Source organism: Canis aureus, chromosome 4, assembly GCF_053574225.1.
Source record: "Canis aureus isolate CA01 chromosome 4, VMU_Caureus_v.1.0, whole genome shotgun sequence".
Lineage (NCBI taxonomy): Eukaryota > Metazoa > Chordata > Mammalia > Carnivora > Canidae > Canis > Canis aureus.
Genome location: NC_135614.1, coordinates 70,984,428 through 71,003,061, shown reverse-complemented (window position 1 = coordinate 71,003,061; position 18,634 = coordinate 70,984,428). Strand labels below are relative to the sequence as shown.

At 36.5% G+C, this 18,634-nt stretch overlaps 2 long non-coding RNA genes across 2 annotated transcripts in view; one reads left to right on the top strand and one right to left on the bottom strand.

Annotated features, from left to right (window-relative positions):
- The window catches only part of LOC144311938 (uncharacterized), a 117,566-nt gene extending 99,596 nt beyond the window's left edge, over positions 1-17,970 (top strand). Inside the window, exons 4-5 of the long non-coding RNA XR_013377411.1 lie at positions 14,296-14,582; positions 15,687-17,970. This is a non-coding gene — a long non-coding RNA (uncharacterized LOC144311938). The remainder of the gene's footprint in view (positions 1-14,295; positions 14,583-15,686) is intronic.
- On the bottom strand, positions 7,520-10,488 carry LOC144311937 (uncharacterized). The gene is made up of 3 exons (XR_013377410.1): positions 10,311-10,488; positions 8,639-8,785; positions 7,520-7,897 (listed from the first exon to the last, which is right to left on the bottom strand). It is a non-coding gene; the product is annotated as an uncharacterized LOC144311937 (long non-coding RNA).
- Positions 17,971-18,634: the final 664 nt, after the last annotated feature.

Sequence of the window (18,634 nt, the reverse complement as noted above, 5' to 3'; positions counted from 1 at the left end):
AGGCTAGGGTCCTGATACAATAAGACTGGTGTCTTACAAGAAGAAGAAGACACAACATTCTCTCTCTCTCTCTGTCTCTCTCTCTCTGTCTTTCTCCTCCTGCCCACCCCCAGACATGTGCACAAAGGAAGGGCCATATGAAGACACAGCAAGGGGGTGACTGGCTATAAGCCAAGAAGTGAAGCATTACTGAAAACCAAACCTGCCAGTACCTGGATGTTGGTCTTTGAGCTTCCAGAACTGGGAGAAAATACATTTCTGTTGTTTAAGTCACCTAGCCTGTGGTGTTCTGTTATGGCAGCCAAGCTGACTAATACAGTCATATCTATGAATAGAAAAATGCAATAGTGTAAATATGTCAGTTTCCCCCAAATTCATCTAAATATTCAACACAATCCCAATTGATGTCTCAGCAAGGCTTTTTGGAGAAATTCTTGGGCTAATTCTAAATGTATATGGAAATACAAAAGATCTAGAATTGCCAAAGCAGTTTTGAAAAGAAGAACAAAGCTGGAGGATTTATACTAAATGACAGCATTATTTCAAGACTTATTATAAATCTATAGTAGTCAAGTATAATAGTGCTATAATCATAACCATATAGTGATAAAGAGATCAGAAAACAGAGTGCAGAAATAGACTAACACATATATAGACATTTAATTTTCAACAAAGATGCCAAGATAATTTTATGGTAAAGGATAATCCTTTCAGCATACGGTCCAGAAACATTTGAATATCCATGTGGAAAAAAACTGAAACAGGGCAAGCAAACAAACAAAAACTCAACCCTAACTTTATATATACACAACTTAACTCAAAATAAAGAGCTAACTATATTAGCCAAACCTATATAACTACTAGAAGAAAAATTGAAGAATATTTTTGTGATCCTGAATTTGTTAAAGATTTCTTAGGCTACACACACACACACACACACACACACACACACACAAATCAATCACAAAGTGAAATAAAATTTTTTTGACAAATTAGATCTTACCAACATTTCAAGAAAAAAAACTTTAGCTTTTTGTAAGACATGTTAAGAAAATGAAAAGGAAAGGCATAGATGGGGAGAAAATATTTTGCAGGACATATCTCCAATAAAATACTTGAACCCAAACTATGCATAGAACACTTAAAATGTAATTCAAAGATAAACAACCCAGTAAAAGAAGATTTAAACAGATCTTTAATAAATATTATAAAAAGCAAATAAACACATGATAAGGTGCTTCACATTTAGTCACTAGTCACAATGAGAGGACACTATGTACCATCTCCGATGGCTTAAATTAAAATAACTGAAAATGTCAAGTGTTAGTATGGATACGGAGAGACTGGAACTCTCACATGTCACTTGTGGGAATTAAAAATAAAAACAGCCATTTGAAAAATAGTTTGGTAGTTCCTTAAAAAGTTAAATATCAGTTACTATAAAACCCAGGAATCCTATTCTGATAGAGTCACCCAAGAGAAATGAAAACATCTCTCCACACAAAAATTTATACTTGAATATTCACAGGAGCTTTGTTTATGATTGCCACAGCTGGAAATAACCCAAACACTCATCAAATTGTGATATATCCATTAAATTAAACACTACACAGTATAAAAAAGGAAGCAATTGACACCTGCAGCTCACGAATAGATTTCCAATGCATTATGCTATCTGAAATCAACCAGACAAAAAAGACTTCATAAAGTACAGTTTAATTTACATGAAATTCTAGAAAAAGCTAACTATACTAAAAGAAACCTGATCAATGGTTGCAGGGATTGGGGTTGGGATATGAGTGCTGATTACAAAGGAGCATGAGGAAATGTTTTGGGGTGATGGAAATGTTTTTACATCATGTTTGTGGTGGTAGTTCCACCATTCTGTATATTTGTCCAAAGTCAATAGATTGTACAATTAAAATAGCTGAATTTTAGATTCTATAAATTATATGCCAGTAAATCTAACATAATAATAATAATAATAAAGTTTCAGGAAGGTTATTCATCCAAAAAAGAATAATTATGTTCAGATGTACAGATGTATTTCCAATCAAAAATGATACAGTAAGTTAATAAAAAAAAAAGCTAGTGTGCATTTATTAATGACAAGTAGAATTTTACCATTTTCATTTAAAATTTAAGTTTTAGGGGTGCCTGCCTGGCAGTCATTAGAATGTGCGATTCTTGATCTCAGGGTTGTAAATTTGAGCTCCATGTTGGGGGGTACAGATTATTTAAAAATAAAATTTTTTAAAATAATAAAATAAAACACTGAGTGTTATACACAACTGATGAATTACTGAACACTACATCTGAACTAATGATGTTGGCTAGCTGAATTTAAATAAAAATAAAATAAAATTTAAATTTTGAAATTTGAAATTTGAAATCTGATATATTAATAAGTAATTATAGACATTCAAGTTATAATAATAATGAAGAAGGGTCAATGAGGAAAATTAGTGAATAATGTCAATTTGCCTTTTTGTCTTTTTTTATACCAAGTTTTTTTTTAGTCAGGCATTCATTTACTTTAAGGACAATAAATGTTGTTATAGCAGGAATTCAAAGACAAAGAGCTAAGATTCAGATTTAACTTTTAAAAGAGAAATTTTAAATTTAAAAGCAAAGAAGAGACTTGAAGACTTGGTATTACCAAAGAAAATAATGGAGTCTTCTGGATTTTTTAAAGTATTTTTTATTTGACAATGAGAGAGAAAGAGAGAGAGAGAGAGCACAAGCAGGGGGAGTGGCAAAAAAAAAAAAAAGAAAAGCAGGGGGAGTGGCAGAGGGAGAAGGAGAAGCAGATTCCCCTCTGAGCAGGGAGCCCCATGTGGGGCTCAATCCCAGGACCCTAGGATCATGACCTGAGCAGAAGGCAGCTAAACCAACTGAGCCACCCAGACACTCCTGATTTTCTAGATTTTATCCACAATTAGTTGTCTGGATGCAGGTCTGATTAACTGAAGACATAGGTAGAAAGATCTTGGGCTATGGCACAGGAGAAATGTACAGAAGCTTCAGGAACAAAGGGGAAAGTTGGGCTGGAGGAGACGCAAGAGCAACATTGAAAGAATCAGGAAGACAAGAGTTAGAGCACAGAGGACAAATACTACCATGGTCACTTTGCCCCTTTTGAAATCTGTAGGGGTTTGGGGACACATGGAAAGCTCTCAACAGAGAAAGGAGCACCTGAAGACAAAGCGGCCTATATTGTGAAGGAATAGTCCCCTCGACAGCTTGGTGCATTATATACAACACCACCGGTACCGTAAGTCCAGCATTCAAAGAGGAATGGCTAGATACTTAGGGACATGGCAACACTACAAGGCCCGTACAAGGAATTCAAAAGACCCAGAAAGTGTCAAGTGCCCTGCCTGTGGGACCCAGAGACTCAGAGAAGAATAAAGGATCTGCAGAAGCCAGGGTTGAGAAAACAAGGCCCAGGATGCAAGAGCTTTGATACTGGAGGGAATACGATTCAAGGTTATTTTAAGAATGAAGGAATTGTAGGTTGAAGAGATAAGATAACTTGCCTGAAGTCACGACAGTTAGTGGAAAGTGGAATTAAGATTCTGTTGGGTGGATCATCCCTGAGCACACACCCCTTCAGGTACACTCCTTAATGTTCATTCACAGTCCTTTCTTGGTGCATAATCAATTGTGAAGATGGAAAAAATACCAGAAAAATCACTTTTATCTCACACAATTAGGTGTTTGTTTGTTCGTTTTTGCAATCATCCACCACAATAATCTTAGGAGGCTGGAGATTAATTCTAGTCCATATCCTAGAATGAATGCTCGGTACAATAAGACTGGGTTCATCACACTAACCAAAACTTGCCATCAAGTACAGTGGAGCCTCCTGTTTATAAAGAGATAAAACCATCTGAGGCAAACTTTCATCTCTTTCAAAAACTGTATGATGTGGGAGAGAAGACACAGCTACTGGCTTTACCAAGAAGTCTCTTGGTGACATCACACTTTGTCCCATCTACTCAGGAGCTATTAAAATATTGCCCACCCTCAAAAGCCAGTGGCTCCCCCTCCTGCTGCTGTGTTATATGAGGACACAACTGTGCCAGGAAGGTTTAACACTAGAAAAGTGGCAGAGGCACTTTTTAGTAGGCTTTTGTTACGACTAAGAACATGATCCACCAAAGTGTATCTAGGCCTGGCAACCATTGGGGCTCAAAAAATGGAAGCAGAAAGATTTCTAATTTGTACCTACTTGTAAATCACAGAAATGCTTTGCCCTCACTGAACATAAGAAGTTCATTACTGTATCTTGACTGGAGGAGAGACAGATGTAGGACAAATTCTAAGCAGGAGTTCGAAGCGGTTAGCCAACAAATATTTATTAAGTGCTCTCATAGTCTAGGCAATCCACAGACAACATTTATCCTTGGTATCCTTCCATTTTAAATGTTCCTATTCTTGGGTGTGTGGGTGGCTTAGTCAGTTAAGCATCTGCCTTTGGCTCTTGTCATGATCCTGGGATCCTGGGATAGAGTCCCACATCAGGCTCCCTGCTCAGCAAGGAGTCTGCTTCTCCCTCTACCCTTCCTCCCACAACTTGTGATCTCTCTGTCTCTCACACATGGTCTCTGTCTCTCTCTCCCTCAAATAAATAAATAAAATTATTTTTTTTAAATGTCCCCATCCTTTACTATGGACTTCAAATGTCTATTGCCCACTTATTGACCCAAGAATCCCCTGAGCCTCGTACTATTTTACTTCTTGGTAAATATTTTAAATACATTAAGAAATTCCATAAAATCACCACAGTGAAACAGGAATCTCTTTAATGACAAATGGGAAAATGTATTTGCAAAAAAATAAAATAAAAGTGAATTAAAGTGAAAAAAGAAATCTTTGATATATATAAAACACTTATAAACAGATTTTAAAATACTGTCTCAATAAATAGTCAAAACAAACAATTTTTACACATGCATATCATACACATATGCACACATACATACAATTTTAAAGACTCAGAGTATTTGAATAGACAAAAAAGTAAATAAAAAGGCAACAATGTAATGCTGATATTTTGTTCTTCACCATGTTGAATTAGCAGGTTTCTTTTCTTGCTTTTGTCCATTTGTTTTAATGCAAGTGTTCAGCATAGAGGAAGGTATAGTAAGCAGGTATTCTGATACACTGTGTTGAGGGAATATACATTGGCCTAATTCTTCTGAGAGTAGAAGCCACATAGCAAAACAAATATAGTTGTTGCAATAGTAACATGTTTGAGACTCTAAGTAATAATCAAAAATTTTAATTAAAGATTATACATAAAGATATCTCAGATTATGCCAATTTCTTAAAAAAATAATGGTAAATTGAAGTCCAAAATTAGTCCATAATTTGATTCCAAATTCCAATTTGGAATCAAATTGTCCAAAATTAGAGAAATAGTACACTTATATTAGACTATTCTACACATATGTAAATAGCTATTTATAAAAAAACTTATTAACATGAGGATATGCTCATATTAAGTATAAAAATGGTTTTTACAATTGTACTTAAAATAATAGCTCTGTAAAGTATATTCTGAGTAGTCTAAAAGGATAATGTTAAAATCTTAGTATCAGTTGCCCTTTAGGGTTATGGGAATTTTTTCTACTTCTTTATACTTTTTAAATCTCCCAAGTTGATCATTTCCTCCATAAAACTGCTCCTTATACCAACTCTCATTTGTCTTTTTGGCAGCGCCTTCCTCCCAGGCAACAGACACAATAACCAACAATCGACATTGGTAACATCTCTTATGGGCAGTAAATTAACTGCCAAAAATTCTTGGAAAATACTCAGTTGAAGCTTCTAATATTTCCTTTTTTCTATATTTCATATTTTACTACCTTTTTGTATGGATTAATCCAAAAACTTCATAATTTGTCTCAGCATCCAATTTCACTTTTTTCCCCAAGTGATCTTCCTACTACTTCCCCATTAATAATTTTAAATTATAGTCCTCTCCTGGTCATTAGAAAAGGAAGAAATGTACTCATATATGTTATATATTATATATAGTGAAACTGCACATAAACTTAAACATACCTATTTTTTACATTTAAATATTAATGGTTAAATTTATATTAAAAGCTCATCAAATATGAATAATATAAGCACTTAATAAAAAAGGAAGAGGCAAAGGACTTTATAAGAAATATATAATTAAAAACATATACATATAAATACATCCACATACATATTCAGTGGTCCACAAACATTCAGAAAATAAAAAGTTCACTTTATGCTTTCCACAAGAAAGTCAGATTAATGCAATATGGTATTTCTCCTACCCACCGACAAAACTGAGAAAAAAATTCCAAACCTAATAATAAAACAGGCTGTGGTCATGAAATCAATGTTGTCCCGTGAGACCTGAGTAAAGTCCTTCACTTAGATTGGTTCATTCATAGCCCCCACCTGGATTTGGGGAAAAGATCAAATGATCTTGGTAAAAAGAGAAATGTGGAACAAACCCAGTTTTCAGAAATAAGTAGGCTGTTTTTCATGGGAAACTTATAATTGAAAAGTTTAACGAATCTAAAAGAAAGTAATGTAACATCTCAGGATTAGCCTTTGGTTCTTTCTGCTCAGGGAGAATCAGTATTCAAGTTTAGAGAAGTTAAAAGCAACAGAAATTGAGAACTCTAAGTTGGTGAATTTGTTTAAAGAATAATGGGTAACTATTTCTTGGTGAAAACTCCCTCCAGTTTCAAGTTTTTATATGTGTATACATTTATATTAGGAGATAACGTAAAATACATTTCTTACAGAGTTATGGCAAAAAAATGTTCAAAAGCTACTGTCTCTGAGAAATTCTGAGAGACTTATTAAAGAATATCTATAACAGTTCAATTGTAATAAAGGAAAGCAATTTGAATGTTCATCAAAGTATTATATGGTATAGCAGAGAATATGTCATGTTTTTGCAAACCATTTTATTTTCATACTGGGCATACTGCCATCTAGCTGGGACTATGTAATTGAGTTCTATCTAAAAGGTGGGAAAATTTGTGTACATAAGTTTTAGTAGTGGTCATAAATGCCTCATGCAGTTGACCTTCTGCCCCACCCCTACTCCCTGTTCTTCTCCATCTTGGTCTCTGTTTCTCTCTCTGCCTCTCTCTCTCTCTCTCTCTCTCTCTCAATCACCCACATACACAACATTCACAGGGGAGGCTACCTTTGAGTGATCATAATAGAATAAATTATAATGCCAGGGCATACCCACAGAGAATTTTGGTTTGCTTCTTTGTTTCTAAAGTGGGTAGTGGATGCATGGGCTTTTTCTTTTTTTTTTTTTTTTTTTTTTTTACATTTTCATTCTTTATACCTTACACCTATTTTATATTTAAAAAATTTTTATATCTACTTAGTATTTCATATTTTCAGAGACAAGTAACTGAAATTCAGTCCAATTATTGCAAAATAGGAAAAAAGAGTTTCCAGTCAGCAATTTCTCCAGAAGAATTTGGCAAGAGGGAAGATCACCAGACAGATTTTCTGAGGAACTATACTGTGAAGCCAATAGAAATTGCAACAGAGTTATTCCAGAGAAACAAAAACATATTAATCAAAGGCCCATTGAAATAATTAATTTAACTTATAGTTTACCTAAAATTGAGGAATCCAGAATCATCTGCTTAACTGAGATATGGTTCTTAAAAGGAGGAATATAAGTTTGCTGAATTTGAAAGTTATTATAAAACACATCTGGCTGAATGTGGTTAGAGAATATTTTTCCTTAGAAATTTTTACAGGGACACCTGGGTTGCTCATTTGGTTAGTTGTCTGACCTTCAGTCTCAGCTCAGGTGTTGATCTCAGGGTCTTGAGTTCAAGCCCTGCATCAGGCTCCATGCTTGGTGGGGAGCCTATTCAAAAGAAGAAGAAGAAGAAGAAGAAGAAGAAGAAGAAGAAGAAGAAGAAGAAGGAGGAGGAGGAGGAGGAGGAGGAGGAGGAGGAGGAGGAGGAGGAGGAGGAGGAGGAGAAGAAGAAGAAGAAGAAGAAGGAGAAGAAGAAGAAGAAGAAGAAGAAGAAGAAGAAGAAGAAGAAGAAGAAGAAGAAGAAGAAGAAGAAGGAGAAGAAGAATAAGAATAAGGGGAAGAAGAAGAAGAAGGAGAAGAAGAATAGAAGTTTTTAAAATAGCAGATAAAAGATACAATAATAACACATTAGAACTGAATGAGCCCTTAGAGGCTCTAAATGAAGATTTTCAATCTTGCCTACATATGAGAATCACTTAGGCAATTTTTTGTTTTTGATTCCAGTGCTTGGGTTGCACTAGAGACAAATTAAAGCAGAATATCTGAGAGTGGGACCTAAGCATTAGTGTTTCTAAAGATCATTGCATGATTACACTGTTCAGCCAAACATTCGTTCCATCATTTCACAATTGAAGGGTCTGAAGTTGCAAGGGATGGATTGCATTCTATAAGGTTCACTTAGCTGGTTAATTGTTCTCTGTCTTCTGTCTCTCCTTTCCTTTTTTTTAATGTTGCTACTTACTTGTATTTTAAACATTTCTTTACACTCCTTTAAGTCCTTTTGGTCTCCCCTGTCTGTTACTCTAACCACCTAGACTTACATACCAGTGCAACCTTTTGGTGCCTCACCTCAAACCTGCAAAACACATCACTTCTTTCTGCCCAGAAGCTTTTTAAATGGCATTGTAATAGTGAGCCCCATCGGAGTCCTCTTGATGTTCACAAACTTGATGCACAACTTGAAGATGCTGAAAAATTATCATCCCATGAGTGAACCTATGACAAAAGGGGAATGTAAGCTGATGGATTTGCTTTTTCTTTTATTTCCCTATATGGGTAATCTTGAAATTCATTTCATAGGCTTCTTTAGGTGGACCTGGAAGCTCAAACAACTAGTCATCTGTAGCACTGGTCAACTGCATAAAGCATTCTTGTTCTGCTCTCCTTCCTTCTCTGTTTACCTAGCCCTCTCTCTACCTCCTTGGATGTCACTCCCCCAGTAAAGTACAAGGACTTAAGTTTTTGGTCAGGCTCTACTTTCTGGGGTCTCCAAGTAGAGACATCACATCTCTTCCATTAGCTGTGATCATAATTTCATGGTTATTATTGCTCAATTTTCATAGTCTGGATGTTTTGATGTTCTAATGATGTTTCATTAAACATTAACATATCAGGGCACCTGGGTGGCTCAGTTGGCTGAGCATCTCCCTTTGGCTTGGGTCATATTCCTGAATTGAGCCCTGCATTGGGTTCCCTGCTCAGCGGGGAGTCTGCTTCTCCTGTTGCCCTTCACCCCATTCATGCTTTCTCTCAAATAAATAAATAAAATATATTTTTAAAAAACATTAAAATACCAGCATCACTAACATCATCAACTTAGGGTCCTTAATGTATATGTTCTCAAAAATCTCAATGGACTGAGTGAGATACTTGGGGCTTTCTGACCCTTTCATAACAATTTTCTGGAGAAGGTGAAGACAGTAGAGAAATGACAATAAAAAGTAAAATGTACTGAAAAACTGGGAGAGCAATAGAGATAAGTAAAGTGATTAGAAGATGAAAGATGGGGCATCTGGGTGGTTCCATTGGTTAAGCGTTGACTCTTGGTTTCGGCTCAGATCACGATCTTGTGGATTGTCAGATCATCCCACATGGGGCTCCAAGTTCAGTGGGGAGTCTGCTTGAAGATTCTCTCCTTCTTGCCCCTCCCATACTCACATGTGCTCTCTCTTTCTCAAATAAATTAATAAATCTTTTTTTAAAAGAAGAAGATGAAAGGCAACTGAAGAAGAGAATAAGATCATGAAGGACTTGGAATAAAAGAAAGATTGGTGGACAATGAGCTCTTGTTATTCAAACTACTCTCAGAACAACATTTTATCACCCCGTATCAGTTCAATTGTCTTTAGTATATCAAAGCATCTTCTTTATCCCTCTCTCTGTTAACTGTATTCACATACAAAGTATTCACTCACTCAGTCTATACTCATCTAGCATTAATTGCATAATAATAATGTTCTAAAAACACAGATAATAAACTTACTACATTGGTGAGATTGGGGGTAATTACTGAATTTCTATCAAAGTCCCAAAACAACAAGGGCTAGCACTTTACACTAAATATATACGACTAACAAGTAGATAAAAGATGGATTATCTATTCTTCCAAAGACTGTCATACTCATATCTGAGCACTGTACCTTTACATGTTCCTATTCCTGGATATATCTACACCTACACCTGGTTTACTGGCCATCATGGAACACACCATCTTTCTGATTAACATTTATCTAGAACTTACCTCTGTTTTCTCAGCCATCTCTCCCCAGGTCTCTTCTCTGAAATTCAAGGACTTCTTCCTCCTCTGGTAATTCATGGCCCATATTTTTCATTTATTCAACAGATATTCTTTACTATATGAAATATATCTAGCATTAAGCAGATAGTATGACCACACATTCATCCATTCATTGAGTCTTCTTTCTAGCAGGGATGTCAAATATAGATGAGATAAAGGAATAAGTAAGCTCAATGTGGATTACAATAAATAGGACAAAGTAAGTAGTAAATGAAGGTGACAATTTTTTAAAGATGAACTAGGGAAAGCTTATCTGAGGAAGAAAATGAGACCAAAAGGTTTCAGAGGAATCTGAAAAAGTAGCTGATACCTAAGCAATGACACTGAGTCAACCAGGCAAATGTCTGAGATAAAACATGGCAGAGATAGGCAAGTGCAAAGGTCCTGAGGTAGAAAAAGTTTTGATAAATTTCAGGGAGAGAAAGAGCTGGTATAACTGAACTATGGTGACAAATCAGGGGAAGGACATAAGATTAGGTTGGAGAGGTTATAAATTCCCAATCCTTTAGGGTTTTGTAAACCATGCTATGGAGTTCAGATTTTATTACAAGAACAATAAGAAGCCTTTGAAAATTTTTCAGCTGAGAAGCAAGATGGCACAATTTTAATTTTTGAAAAGATCATTCAAGTTGCTCTATGGAAAAATGTCTAAAGGAGAACAGAAGAAAATAATCAAACAAGTTAGAAGACTGATATAATCCAGAGAGAAACTGAAAATAGTGTTCAAGAATAATGTTTAAGATAAGACCATGACTCTCATACAAACATAAAATGAACATTTGTCAAAGGTGGTATTTAATTCATTCATTAATAAAGAAACCAGTAAGGTGTTACAACTAATTCAAAGGAGAAGTCAAAGAATGCACATATATTACCAATCTGCAATGCTGGAATTGATTTCAAATGCAATAGATGCAAAACTGGCCAATATCCACAGGGCAACAACCAATTGTATCGGTATGAATAAGAATCATATGCATTACTGTCAGTTTTCTACAATTTAAAAGAGTTGTAAAATAGCTCAAAAACTATAAAAGGCACAGATAACTAGGAAAAAATCTGTTAGACTAAACATCTGGTGATATTTTTTGCTCATTTCAAAGTCTTTCACAATTGTTCCTGACAGGAGCTTGGACAAGGAGAGTCGATAGTGGATAGAGAAAACTATGCTGAATTATAGATGTGTTTTGAATTATAGTTGATTGAACTTGCTGATGGATTAGAAGAGCATGTGTATATGAGCATGTAAGGTGGGCACATGCAAGAAAGAGAGGAATCAAGGCTGAACGTCTAGATTTGTAGGTTAAACCTTCTTCCTATCACCAGATAAATTCTTCACTGGACTGGGGCATAGAGACACAGCTAGATGGCAAAATGGTGCTCACAGAAGAGAAATAAGAGAAAATACACACATTCCTAAACAGAAATAGGGCATCTTCATAAGCAAGTTCTAAATTAAGGGCTTAGTGAATTCTAAAGGGGAAAGAGGAATGGAGCCTCTCTCTGAAGCACCAATGTTGTGAATATTTTCTAATCATCCCTTATGGAGTCCCAGCTAAGGACATTAAATACAACATCGTAGGATTTGGAGACTCTCAATCTACCTCAATCATTACTGAATCAGATGTGCAAAGTTTTGACGTCAAGGGGTTCTGGGTATTATAAAATCCCTGTTTGAATATGTATATGTTACTAGAGGTTGGGACTGGAGTAGGGATTAGAGGTGGAGGGTTCTCTACAAAGGAACAAACCAAATGAAGGCACAATAGCTTATGTGATATAATGGGAAATATGGACAAAACACCACCATATAAGGAAAGTCAGGAGGGTAAAGCTGAAAATACTAGAGACAGCACAGACAAGTTTGGTGTACTTTAAAAATAACTAAAAATCAGTACTGCCTTATTTCAGTCCTCTTTATTATGGGTACATAAGGATTGTGCCCATTTTAAAATTTAAAAAATTTGTTAATAGTATACTCTATGATTTGCAGAGCCCAAGAAAACAGCTACAAAGCAGTATTTCCTAGTGTTAATAGCAATGGCCTCTTGTGGTGAAACTATTGGTAATATGACTTTTAAATTATATTCTGTAATTTTCAGAATCTCTCTAATGAGCATAATTATAAGAAAAAAGAAACAACAGGAAAATGATCATGGATAACATGGCAAAATAAGTTATCCATGATCCATGACAATATGCCTACTCAGTTTACTTTTGTATCTCCTCCCTAAACTGTACACTACAAGATTGAACACATAAACCAAATCCAAATAAGGCCTATCCTTGAAATAATGTTTGGTCCCCAAACAGTCATACCAGATTAAAGTTAATTATATATTGTCCCTTAGCATCATGAATATAAAGAGATGAAGGAAAAATAATATTGCTGCCATTTTTTACTCTCCTTTGTAGATTTCACTGAAAAGAATTTTGCCTGTAGACATGATCTAATCAAGCATTTATGAAGACACAGCATAATGTGTGATTCCTAAGGAATCATGTCCTCTTCCTATATACCAAAATTCATTTTTTATTAGTTTTAGAGGTAGAATTTAGTGATTCATCAGTTGCATTCAACACCCAGTGCTCATTACATCAAGCACCCTCCTTAATGCCCATCACCCAATTACCCTATCCCCCCTCCAACAACCCGCAGTTTGTTTCCTAGAGTTCAGCATCTCTTATGGTTTCCTCCCTCTCAATTTTCATCTTATTTTATTTTTCCTTCCCTTCCCCTATGTTCCCTGTTAAATTCCACATGAGTGAAATCATATGGTGTTTGTCTTTCTCTGATTTATTTTGCTTAACTTGATACCCTCTAGTTCCATCCACGTCATTACAAATGGCAAGATTTCATTCTTTCTGATAGCTGAGTAATATTCCTTTGTTTATATATGCCACATCTTCTTTTTACATTCTTCTGTCAACAGACAACTAGGCTCTTTCCATATTTTGGCTACTGTGGATATTGCTGCTATAAACATTGGAGTGCCGCTTTGAATCACTATGTTTATGTCCTTTAGATAAATACTTAGTAGTGCAATTGCTGGAGGGTAGCTCTGTTTTTAACTCTTTTTTTGTTTTGTTTTGTTTTGTTTTTTGTTTTGTTTTTAACCTTTTAAGGAACCTCCATACTATATAGTGAAACCCATTTTAAACCTCCTAGGTGTCTGTCCTAAGCAATTCAGTATAAAGCTGAATTCCACTGTGAGCTCCTTTCTGGGACTCTCTAACTGAAGCCGATATGATTGTGACACCATCTCCACCCTGTTGGCCCTACCAACTTTCTGACCCTGGCTCACTAGGGTGAAAGGCTAAGTTTACCTCCTGGACTGGGTCTTCAGATCCCCAAGTTTCATAAGACCTGATTTTTGTACATTCCTGCAGGGACAATCAATGGGCAGCATCCTGATTTTCTATCATACTGCCTGGACCCAGACCCTTCCCAGCCATGACAGAGAAGCTCTCATTTTGCTAGTTCATCTTTGTGTTACAACTTCTGCATACCCCCACCTTTTCCATGCCCTCCCAACAATCATCCACATATTCTTATTGACAAGCTGTGCACTGGTACCTTTTTCTCTAATGGAATTACTGACTTGTAAGAAACACATCTAAAGCTCTTCAAAATTCCTCACATTTGAATAAAGCTTTACTTTCATGTTTTGGAGGCCTCCAAAATGTTGAACCAGTCTGCTAGTCATTTTGAAGAAAAGAAACATGTGCTTATTACAAAAAAGAAAAGCTGAGTTCTTACAAAAGCTATCAAATTTGTTTCTGTCATATTGTCAAAACTCAAGTAGACTCATACACGACACAGCTTGATCACCTCATGCTGAAGACAGCCCAGTCACAACGCCTACATTAAAGGGTACAGTGAGAACTGAAAGCATGTGTTTTATTTATTTTTTTCTCTTTTGCATAGGGAAACCCACAGACAGAGAAGGTCACAGCAAATGTGAGAGGAGTCTCTTGAAGTCTATTGTTCCAAATACTCCAATTCTGCTTGTCAAGGATGCCTGGAGAGGGGCACTGAAGAGAATAGCAATGAATAGGACAACCCTAGAGAAGAGAGAACAGCTTCCTTGCTAAAATCAACATCATCCTAATTTTCATAGAACTACCACACACTGTGGTGGGCGGGGGAGGCTTTTAATCTACACAAGAATGAGTCCAGAGGAATTAAGTGATGTCAATTCTTTGAGAGAACAGGTAATGGTTATTTTTCTCCTTTGATGTCAGCTTTCTGGGGCAGTGTGTGTTTGGGTGATGGGGGGATCCACAGTGTTGTTTGCTCAGACTTTACAGGGCAGTTGAGCTGGAGTCATATGACTGCTATGTCATTGAGGTCAGTTGGGGCTATTCTTGTTTCTACATACATAACCACGCATCAGAGGTCCCTGGGTTGCTTAAACTGATTAACTCCACCAAGATCCTGAATGCTCAGTGTGGTGACAGCCCACTAATTGTCCAGCTCTGTTTCTCCATGGCCAAAGAGCTGTTTGAAACACTTGTGCGCCTTCATCAGCATTCCAAAACCCTGCAAAGCTCGAAGTTTGTTTTTCAACAATTCACATGGGCTTAGTAAGAGCAGTCTGCATAGCTGTCCTTTTCTGAAATCTAGAAATATTTTTTTCCCAAATGTTCTCAATTAATTTTGTAGTCTAGACTGTGAAATCTCAGTACTCTCCAATCTGCTTCATCTCTTTTCAAGACGCTTAGGGGCATTCGCAGGAAACTTGTCATTGGTTGATTAGATTTGTGATAAGGTAAAAAGTTCCCTCAATTAACTTTACTCTCTGTTTCTTACTTTCTAGGTACTCCCCATCCCTGAGCATGTCTTCCCTGTTTATCTCCTTGTTCTTTCCTATCGACTATCTCCACACTCTTTCCTAATTGTGGTCACTGACTTCTTATTCTCTGCATTCTGAAATAGTAAATTATCTGTAAGTTCTGAAATTCTGTAGCAATGTCAGATATCAGTATAATAACTATAACTCATCCCTTTTTGTGGGTATGGTTTTGTGAGTGGGTATGTGTGTGCAGTTTAGGTGTACCTGAGACAGAAGCCCAGCTGTCATGAACGATCCTCATCCTGAACTGAAGTCTCCCTTACCCCTTCTGACTCGAGAGGGCCTGAACCTACACACAGAGGCAAGACCCAGATCCATCTCACTGATTACAGGTTTTAGATGTGAGAGTTTTTGAAGATACATAGCAGTAGAGGGCCTGTCCTTATTATGCTAAAACGCACAAAAAATTTGTTTGCGCTCTCCCATCTTGCCTATTCCCTGACATTTATTTTTTTCTACCCAGGTACCCTGCTGCTCTGTGCTGTTCTCCAGCTTGTACAAGTCTTTCCTCTTCATCAATGCCCTCAGCACCACACTAAGCAATGATTGGCACTTTCAAAATGACCCTTCTTCCAAAATCAAACTCCCACACATTTAGGCTACAGAAGAAAAATGTCCCAGTCATCTGGTCCACATGGGAGTGTGAAAAAATAATAACATCTACTTAGGCAATTGTATGTTTACGAATTTGGTAATTGTTGCAAATGGATGATGGTTTCAAAAGGCCTCTAGAAAAAATATTGGAAAAGAATACTTTCTAGAGATCCCAGGCTACCTCTCCTGACTCCCTGAGGCATTCTCTAACATAAAAATTGCAGAACAGTGAAATGAGGTGGTGAGTACTCTTTAAAAATCAGATGGAGTATTGGTCAAATGCTGCAGTGGCAAGAGGTGATGCATGGCAGCTGTCAGAGCTGCTTTGAGATACCCATTAAAGCTTGGCATCGATTACTTTCAATATTGATCGGACTATTTCTACCAGGACTATTAACTCACAGAAAACATTAATCTAGGGACAATCAACTTTTTTTGAAGTTGCTTTATTTTTTTTCTAGAAATAAATCTAAATTGCCCTGTATTTGAATTTAAGAATAGAGACTGTAAAAATATATTCACTAAATGGAGTAAAAAAAAAATTGTAAAAAGCAATTTAGTCTCTTGATCATAAAGGAACAGAATGAGACAAATAGGCAAGAGGCCAAGAGGCAAAGCTGCAGGAAAGAAAAGGTAGAATCCGAGAACAGGAAAACAAAAAGCAAAACAAAACAAAAAGTGGGCCAAAAAGATAGAAACAAAGAGAAATACACCAAGGAGATAATGCCGACATGTTCAAAACATGCACCTGCTGTGGAGGGGAGAAAGATATGCATGGAGGACAGATTGAAATGCATTTTAAAAGACACACCTGAAAAGACACAATAGTGGCTTTGTATTACTTCCACTTGCCTAGGTTGAACTACATTTCCCTGACTTTCCTTCCCTGGATCTTTCCACTGATGGTGAGCCAAGAGCCACTTTGATTTGGAGGGTAGAAGTAAAGCAGTCACCATTGGTACAGATCATACAAACTGTCACTCATCCTCTGGTTCACCTCGTTGGTGTGAGTCAGGAGCCGGGCCTGCAACAGCTCTGCATCATACTAAATTCTCCTCTTGCTTTTCCAACTTGTGTGCGCGTGTGTGTGTGTGTGTGTGTGTGTGTGTGTGTGTGTAGCTCTACAATGAAGGGACTGGCTTCTGCAGGAAACCTCTGCCATCAAAGTAAACGACAGTAAGAACCGATGCTTATGAGTGCCAGCTTGTTCCTGTTCTCCTCCACTTCACACCATCTTCCCTTATCCATGCGAACTTCCATCTTGAGCATCAGACACACAGACAGTGGCCTCACAATGCCTGCTAATCAGCTTCTGCTATTTCATACCGTCATACAACCATAATAAAGCCCTTACTAGAAATACATCAATGATTGTATCCTGATGTACACAGACATACAAACAACCGAAAATCAAGTTTCTAAAAGTTGACAGAATGATACTACAACTGTTTAATCTTTAAGAAATAAGCTTGCTAGTAAACACCTCTTTACATCTAATAGAATTCAGTTCAGAACCAGATTCCTATGCACCAAATTCCTCCACCCATAATTTAGCAACGTAATTATTCTATCAATCAAAATATAAAGAGACTGTAACTAGAAAGAAATATCCTCAGCTAATTAGAATCCTCCTAAGACTTGCTTAGATAAGTCACTACTTGTCACTACTAACTTTACTTCTGATTAAACATAGAAGTATACGATAGGAGTATTTTAAAAATTCATGTTCTGACAGTTAATATTGAAATGGTGTATCTCCTCATTTCTAATTTGCAGTCTTTGCAGTTTATCGAATCACCCAAGTCATCTTGTTTGAGTCATTCTTATGTAAATGGATGTTATTTGAAATTTATAGAATTTAACTACAATTTACACAGTACCAGGTAACACTGACTGTCAATGTTTCTTCTTTAAACTTTAATCAACAACAATAAAGCATAAAGCTTCTATGGTCAGCTGTGGTGGTCAAAAGTCTACACAATTTATCTTGCATTGGCAAATTACATATCTACTATATACTGGCTCTGAAAAAATAAACACCTGCCTACTTGGAATTATGTTCAATTTTGCTAGAAGATAAACAGAATTAAAATTTATATCCCTATTTGGCTTGGCCTTGGTCCATAGTATCTATTTCAGTTCTGTCCAAAGGAAAATACAATATGAACTTCATGTTAATTTTAAATTTCCTAGTAGCTACATTTTTTTTCAATAAAGTAAAAATAAAAAGCAAATGAAATTAATTTTAATAATGTATTTTATTTGATTCAATGTTTCCAAAAGATTCTTTCACATAATCTATTTAAAACACTATTTAGTAATATTTAAACATTTTCTTCACATGATACAAGTCTTTGAGACTCAGTGTATATATAAAATTTCAGCACATCTCAGCTAAAACGAGCCACATTTGAAGAGCTCAGTAGCACTTGTGGCTAATGACTAGTATATTAGACTGTGCAGTTCTAGTGAGTTTGTTGAATGAAGGCAGTGGTAATATGCTTATCAAACTCAGGGAGCAAAAGCACAAGATTGTTTCCACCTACCAGATTGTGAAATCATACAGGCTGGGAAACTTTTCAGTTGGGCTCCCCTTCACTGAGGATGCCTGTTCCCTAAGCAACTGAGATGAAATCCACCCCACCTCATTAGAGATTAGGCAAGAAAGGAGCCCATCTGGAGCCGAACTGAGTTTGTGAGGCTTGCATAAGCCTACGGTGAAGTTGCCTGCACAGGCCTGCTTTGGGATGTCTCTGATCACAGACCTCTGTGAGGTGGTCAGGGGCTAACCAAGCCAAATTGAGGTCCTCTCCTGTC